Source organism: Dermacentor andersoni, chromosome 5 (genome assembly GCF_023375885.2).
Source record: "Dermacentor andersoni chromosome 5, qqDerAnde1_hic_scaffold, whole genome shotgun sequence".
NCBI classification, from domain to species: Eukaryota; Metazoa; Arthropoda; class Arachnida; order Ixodida; family Ixodidae; genus Dermacentor; species Dermacentor andersoni.
This window is the reverse complement of record NC_092818.1, coordinates 89,372,795-89,381,053: the sequence shown is the minus strand read 5'-3', so window position 1 is coordinate 89,381,053 and position 8,259 is coordinate 89,372,795. Positions and strand designations below refer to the sequence as shown.

At 45.5% G+C, this 8,259-nt stretch overlaps 1 pseudogene; it reads left to right on the top strand.

The window, feature by feature from the left end:
• Window positions 1-4,455: 4,455 nt before the first annotated feature.
• Window positions 4,456-6,863, top strand: LOC140212804 (piggyBac transposable element-derived protein 3-like; annotated as a pseudogene).
• Window positions 6,864-8,259: the final 1,396 nt, after the last annotated feature.

The window sequence follows — 8,259 nt, the reverse complement described above, 5'->3', positions numbered from 1 at the left end:
TTCAGGACAGGCACCCTGCGTAACGCGGTCGAGGGACAATAGGTGCCGAGCTCCACGCTGTGTGACTACATACTTCTGGACCTGCCACTAGCAGCTAACGGCAGCTTCGAATGTGCGTGATTTTCTCCACAATCGTGCACGGCGATAACAAATCTTTCTGCTGCGATAATTAGCAACTAGGATAGGCGGAACCGAGCGACTAAATGTTTGTTTGACAAAGTCATGCGAAACGTCGGCAATTCCTGAATATTGTTTCTTACATTGCGCTCGGTTAATTCTCGGGGCCACCCAAGATTGAGACGCTACCAACCGTTTTTCCACTTCAGATCCATTCTTCTACGTTTGCCAGCAATGTAGGTACTCCAATATGGTTCATCCCCTGTGGACATCATCTTCAGCGAAAATACAACTGCATATTTGTTAGCTGAAGTCATGGAAAAGCCAACGCAGATCACGTCTAGCATAGCGCAAATGTGTTCATTGTATTGGCAATTAATTTTATCATCCGTATATCATCGCCGCCGTGACTGATATTAGTGTCATGATGACGCACGTGGACACGATATCCTGCACTGCCAGGAAATGGTGCTGTGCGTTGGCTCGCAATGTATAGTTCTAAGACAAAGGCAATTACGTCACACTGCTGTACGAACTATAGGTGCACATAGTTCTTGTCTACCCTTAAGACCCTAAGCATTCATTTCGAAGCTTCGTTGCTATCCTTGCTTTAAACCTTTATTTTTCCCATGTCATTGCTCCCAAGCACAGCAACAATAAGCCGTTGATAAGTAAAAAGCATGTACTATGATAAAAAGATAAAAATAGTTTTTAAAGTTATTGCGAATAACACAATCCGACACCGTACCTAAGATAGAAGAAATTTAACAAAATAATTCAATTTTGGACACACTCGAAATCAACCCAAAATAAAAATAGCGGTACGTAAAAAAATAGACAATTAGATACACTATTTCCGATGCCCTAGATTGCACAGCATAAGGCACAGGTACCCAAGCTGAAGCACAAACATCAAACGTTCATTTTGAGGTATGACGATATAGGAGTTACTGGATAGCATGTATCCAAAAAGATTACACAAATAAAAAAATAAAGCTGTCCGAATCCGGGAGCACATTACTCTCAGGAAAGGCAAATGTTACTTGTGAACCTTCTACCTTAAACCTAAAATCTTGCCTGTGCGACTTGCGAACACGTTGTCTACGCAAATGGAACAATTCAACGGCGACATCTCAACATTGTGCCTAATTAACCATTGTAAAATAGACCTAACCCAACTGAAGTGCAACAGCTTCGCAACCACGCTTTAGACCTCGGGTCACTGACAGCAAAGGTTCACAAGTGCTACACTTACAAAGATGAAGAAGCTGCGACTCAGTGCCATTCCTCGTTGACAACGCCTGCTCTCGCTTAAGGGATCATTTACACATCGGTCAGCCTGGCCGCAGTGAAATTTGCCGCAGCTCAGTGAAATCTCATCAAGTGAGAAAAAAGAAAGGAAATAAAAGATGCGCCACTCGTAGAAAAAGAGTATGCAACAACTAGCCCCGCAAAGTGTCTTATTTGGCTGTCTTTTGTGGTGCCTTGCCTTGCAGTAGACTCGTACAGCTTCCTCACCCGTGCACACGCAAGGCACCGCCTCCTGTTCCACGTCGACATCGACCTGTACGGCGTTGGAATGGGAGGTTCCTTGGTAAACTCTACACAGTTCGAGGACAGCGTGCAATATTTACAGAACTCGCTGGGCTCGAGCAAGCTCCATGGGTTGGGCGTGCTCAAAGGTCTCCCAACCTTGCTTAGCCCGCTGCTACCGCACCGTTTGATAGCTTACCTGGAGGAGATCTACAGCGTAAGTTTTCCGGACGCGCGTAACATTGCACGTCGCGTGCGTTGTTCGCCGTAAAACGTTATTTTGCCCAAGTGAGTGTAGTAAGTTGCCGGATATTCCTGAACCTTAAGTGTCAACTAGTTTAATCATTTTTTTAGTCAAATTCTATGGTTGTTTGAAATTGGAAACAACACTATTATATCAGGAATATAGTGTGAATATATGACGAAAACATTGCAAAGGCACGAGTGAGTTTTCGTCCTACGAATATTTCTTTTGCTCAAAGAAATACTTGATTTACAAAGCAGGAAAGTACCGAACGCAGGTAAGCAATGGCCGCGAGGCCAGTTTAATGTAAGGATAGCCCGAATATAGCATCATGTCAGGAATAATGAGACGCTAAACAGGTAAATAATGACATGAGAGTAGTAAAATATTATTTGAAGATATTACTCTGACAGATTTGACGGAATAGAGCTGTTAGAAGTGGTGGATATGAAGGTCCAGTAGATAGCGCGATGAAGAGTGGACCAATATGGCGCCTTCATACACGCCTGATCATGCCCTGCGGAGACAGGCAAGCGTATCAAAGTTCCCTATGGACCGATCCCTGTGACGTTGTAATACATGGTCACGTAGAGGGGGTTTCAGCGTCTGATAGGTTCAATTCATCCGCATCCAAGAGCTGTATCGCAAAAATTATTTTGTAAGTTGGCTCCACCACTAATCTAATATCGCTCAACTAGTCGCTTGTCGTTGGTCGTCAGTTATGTGGGGATGGGCTTGCGCAAGGCCCACCCTAGGAGCGACGGTCAGGAAAGGTCACGACGCTCCTCCGCTTCACAACACACAAAGGCGCTACGGCAGGGCTCCTCGACTCTTAGACACGGCGCAGAGAAGCTTCCAGAGTCGGACCGCCAACAAACACGGGTTTAATCATCCCAGATACAGCAAAGAGCGACAGTCGCGGCACTTACGGGCAAAGGCTCACCGTAAGAACGATGGAGTACGCGCGCCCGCTGCGCTAGGGCTAACCGGGAAGCGGTCCACCAAGCGCGAGAACGAGGAGTCGCGGGAGCAAAGGTGTAGTGCACCCACCTCTTTGCGGGCCTGCTAGTATCTGCCGCGGCGATGAATTACTCAGTGGAAGAGAGCTCGGGTGGAGAGGGTGCCCGGGGGCCACCACTCGTATGGCCAATGAGGGCGCGTTCCAGCTTCACTTTAGACGTTTTTTGTAACTGCGCGAAAAAACGAGCACACAGGAAAGAAACATACACCACACTAAGGGTGCAGGTTGCCAACTGTTTATTTCTTGGTAAGCAGGCTACATACATATATTTCATTCGCGAACCTGCGCACGTGTCCGCATTGTCGCTCTTACATGTGCCAATAAACGTGAACACCTAAAGGTTATCTGCAGGGAAGCAGTGTATCCAAGATTGCGACAAGCCATCACCAAATTAACCCTTAGCCATACTTACAGCATGATAAAAAAGGGAGCGATAGAATAAAAAAAGAAAACGAGAAGAAAAACAGGAAGAGACCGCGAGTATATGAAGGAAGCGAATATGGCACTTAGAAAATAACCAGTTTTAAAGCGAAGGATGAGTGCATAAAATTGTTTGAAGAAAGCACGAAAGGCAAAAAAAAAAACATAACAAGCGGGGAATATCACACCGATCAACAAATATGGAATTGAAGGGATGAAGGCTCAAAATATGGCTTATTGAAAACAACCATGGAAAGTGGGGGTGACGGCGACTATTGAATTTCCAAACGTGACTATGGAAACAGTGAGACCTGGAGAAAAAACTAACGCTCGGTGGCATTGACAGCGCAAAACACCTACAAAAAGAAAAAAAGCCAAAATAACCTTAGACCATCAAAACGAATTTGTTTAAAGACATTCCGGAAAATTTACTTATTCTGGAAGCGACGACACAGATGGCGTGCTGATACATTTGTCGTGATAGTTTAGTATGTGGAACGCTTCGACAGTCTCCCTTTCAATCTGATCCCTCGAATAGAGCGGCAAGGTTGTGTTATTAAAAATTGGTTCGCATGGGTTGTTTTTTCCGCCCTGTTTTTTTTTCACGATTTATCCAGGGATAACTCCCTTCAGCTTTTGGACCTCCGTCTTCATTTTGGCCCAAAACACATCTGTTGGTATTAAAATCCAAGAACAAAGAACGTCCCACTGCCGTTTGAAAGTGCACATTCCAAACTAGTTAACCTCTAATGACCTGTTGTCGCGATTTCGCATCATACCGGTTTTAAGCCGCACCACCAGAAGAAAACATCTGTAGCCGCTACCCCTGCGCTCAGAGGGAATCCACAGATGTCTGGCAACACGTGGAAAAGGCAGCGCCATCTATCGTCGATTCAGTAAAGAGCTGACGGCTGCCATTTCTCCAGTTGATGCCGACGAAGAACATTTCTCACTATCCATCCATTGACATCCGTCTCCATTCAAGGTATGTAAGTTTTTTGAATATAAAAAAATTTTGCATGATAGGCACTTGGTTGAATAATGCACGCAGATCACGTAAATAATTTGTTTTTGAAGATTAGTTGTTTTTTCAAGCGTGTGTCGCTTTGTTCGCGTTTTCGCATCAACAGGCTGTAGCGTCCCGATTTGTGCACAACTTCGTCTTCCTCGGCATGTGGTCAAAAAACTAGTAATTTTTGTTTTTTGCAGTTATTCGGTGCTTTTTGTTCGTGATGGACACCAGAAGGTTCTACGGGATCAGGGTTCCACCCGTTGAAGAAAGCGAAGATAGCTGCCTCAGCGACAGCGATTCGGAATACAGCCCTGACACAGTACATGCTGCCCCATCAGATCAATCTGGGCAGTCTGGGAGCGACACAGGTGCGCAATTTTTTGTTTGTTGGGCGAGTTGCATTCGGCTGCAATGTGAAACGCCGTCAGCGTTCTTTCGTGTTGTATTGCAGTGGCGCGTCTTTTTCTTTTGAAGCCAAAAGCTTCACTACGATAGTCAACACCGCGTTTGTCGGAGCACGAGTGACGTCACGCACTGCGCAGGCTACTGCCCATGTGCGCCGTCGCTTCTCCGCGCCACCGTTTGACCTTTCGCCGCAGCCGTGCGCATTTGAAAGGAGGGGTATATAAGGCGCGCTTGCCCATAGAACAGGCGCACGCTGCCGCGCGCTATGCGTCATCGTTTGACGTTCGCCGCAAGCGCGTGTTTATCGCGGATCACCGCAGCTTTTCGCTTCGAGATATCCAGGCCCTTAGCTAAGCCCCAGCCAATTTTTTCAAGCCAAGGTTTTTGTGGCTTCTCAAATGTGGTTTGCGACCTCGCAGTGATTTCTTTTTCTTTTTTTGTTTGCAGATGAAGAAGGTGAAACGGAAGAGCCGTCAACGTCAAGCGCAAGAAGTTTCCTCTGGAAGCAAGTGAACCATCCGCGGACATGCCACCCTCAATGGGAAGACGGTCTTCCAGACCCTCCAGATGAGCCGAAAGCTCCCATTGCGTACTTCCGGTATTTTTTTGACGACAAGCTTCTTGAGGAGATTACAGACCAGTCCAATCTCTATGCAGTGCAGAAGAATGCCAACAAAGCATTGTGCCTAACACGCGCTGAACTGGAGCAGTTTCTTGGGGCCACAATGTATATGTCCATATACAGGCTTCCGCGATCGCGCATGTACTGGAACCGCGAGATGCGAGTAGAAAAAGTGGCAGAAGTTATGTCACGTGACAGGTGGCAAGCGATAAAGAACAGCCTTCATTTCAACGACAACAATCTCCTACAAGCAAATGCTGGCAAAGACAGGCTCTTCAAAATTCGACCACTCATTGACAATCTGCTGCTCAAATTTCAAATCCTTCCAAAGTCACAGATGCTGGTGGTCGACGAGCAAATTGTGCCGTTCAAAGGCCGCTCCTCACTCAAGCAGTACGTCCCTAGCAAGCCTCACAAGTGGGGCTACAAGATTTTTGTACTTTGCGACACCCACGGACTTGTCTCTGACTTCTCTATATACACAGGGGACATCCGCCCTGTTCCTGGATTACCTGACCTTGGAGCAAGCTCTAATGTTGTGCTCGAGCTTTCGCGCTCCATCCCAGAGAACAAGAGCTACTTGCTCTTTTTTGACAACTGGTTCACATCCATAAAACTGCTGGTAAATTTGCATCAGCGTGGTATTCCAGCAATGGGAACTGCACGCGCAAACAGAATTTCTGGATGCCGACTGCCCAGCGATGCAGAAATGAAGAAGAACGGTAGAGGAAGCCACGTGGAGAGGCAGGCTACTATTGAAGGGGTCGAAGTCCGAGTAGTGAAGTGGTACGACAGCCGGGGAGTGAATATTGCTAGCACATTCGGGAGTGCCCAGCCTCTAGGAAGCTGCCAGCGGTATGACCGCAAAAAGAAAGAAAGATGTGAAGTTGAGCAGCCAGCCATTGTGAAGGCTTACAACACTTTTATGGGTGGAGTCGACCTTCTCGATGGGCTCATGGCGTACTACAGAATTTTTCTGAAGTCGAAGAAATTCTACCTGCGATTTTTTTTTCATTTTGTGGACATGGCTGTTGTGAGCAGCTGGCTGCTCTACCGGAGGGATTGTGATGCTCTAGGAATCCCAAAGAAACATCAACTGGATCTTGTAGCGTTCAAGGCTTCTCTAGCCAGCTGCCTGTGCAATCAAAACAAGGACGTGATGAAGAAGAGGGGCCGGCCGTCTCTTTCCGTGGAAGGAGAGCTTGAGAAGAAGAAAAGAAGAGGACCAGCAGCTCCAACACCTAATGCTGAAGTCCGTCAAGACAATGTTGGCCACTGGCCTGAAGTGTCGCAGCAACGACAACGATGCAAGATGCCTGGCTGCAAAGGCCAACCTGTTTCCTTCTGCACAAAGTGCAAAGTTCATCTGTGTATAAAAAAAAGTTCAAATTGTTTCATTTCTTTTCATAAGAACTGAGATACAAATGTGCTAAACTCAAAGAAATGAGCTCTCAAGTGTGTTTGAAAATAAACATTTTTTGATCCATTACGACCTGTTGTCGCGTTTTCGCGACATAGCTGTAACTTTCTTCCTAAAACCCCGACACGCATAAAAGTTGCTGTGTAACTTCCTCATAACCAGAACATAAAAAGCCACAGCAAAAACAATTTTTTTATGCAGTATGCTAAATTCAGGCTAGAAGAGGTTAAGAGCGCTAACATAACCCTAGCTTGTAAGTCTGGCTTGGAACAATCATGCGAGAAGAAGTTAGAAACCAGTTTCAATCAGCAAGTTAGGCGCATCCCCTCAGCTGGTTACCCTCAGAGTTGAACCATTGGCGCCTGCGAAAATCTTTTGCAAAAACATAAAGGTAAAAAGGACCAGAAAGATGCAGGAAAAAGGGTATTAAGAAAGAAAAACTGCAGGTCATGTCCTATATTCATCGAGTGTCGCACAACATCAAAAAAGTAAGCCGCTACGGAGTCAAGGTCGTTATTTCGGCTCCATGCAAGATCAGTAAGTGTGCCCCATGGAGACAGGCATGGGAAAGAGTAGGCCACAGTGTTCAACCATGCACGAAACGCACTACACAGATTGTGTTTGTGGGGTAGTGTATTCGATTCCCTTTACATGTGACAACATTTATATTGGACGAACGGGCAGGAGTTTAAACGAAAGGGCACAGGAACACCAGTGGCATGTAAAGAACAAGGCAGGAGGCATTTTGGTAGCTGCACTTTGGTACCTGCACTTTGACAGGTACAGAGGAAAAAATAAGGGCGGAAGAAACAACCCTTGCAAATCAATTTATAATAACACAACGTTGTTCTATTCGAGGGAACAGACTGAAGGGGGGATTGTCGAAGCGTTCTAAATACTAAAAAGCGGCGACAAATGTACGAGTACGCCATTTGCCTCGTTGCACCCAGAAGTGAATTTTCTGGATTATGCCTTTTAAAAAAATTTCCTTTTGACGGTCTAAGGTTTTTTCGCTTTTTGACTTTTGATTTTGTTCGTTGTAGGTGTTTCGTGCTGTGAATGCTACCGAGCATTAGCTTTTACTCCAGGGCTCACTCTTTCCATAGTCACGCTTGTAATTCCATGGTCGCCATCACGCCCACTTTCTATGATTGTTTTCGTTAAACCATATCTTGAAAATTCATCCCTTCATGATGTCATTTCTACATTTGTTGATCGCTGTGATATTCGCCGTCGGTTTTTATGTTGTTCTTTGTTTTTTGTTTGCTTTTTTTTTGCTTCCTTAAACCGATATTATGCCCGCATCCTTCGCCTTTACTTTGGTTACTTGTTAAGTGCCATATGCATTCCTCAACATCACAATCAGAATTTATTATTAGAAGTTGAGTCACATTACAAGTATTTAGTATGCAGACGGAGGTCCCATAGTTAAAGACTGTATGGGGACCTCCTGTACAAGAACAGT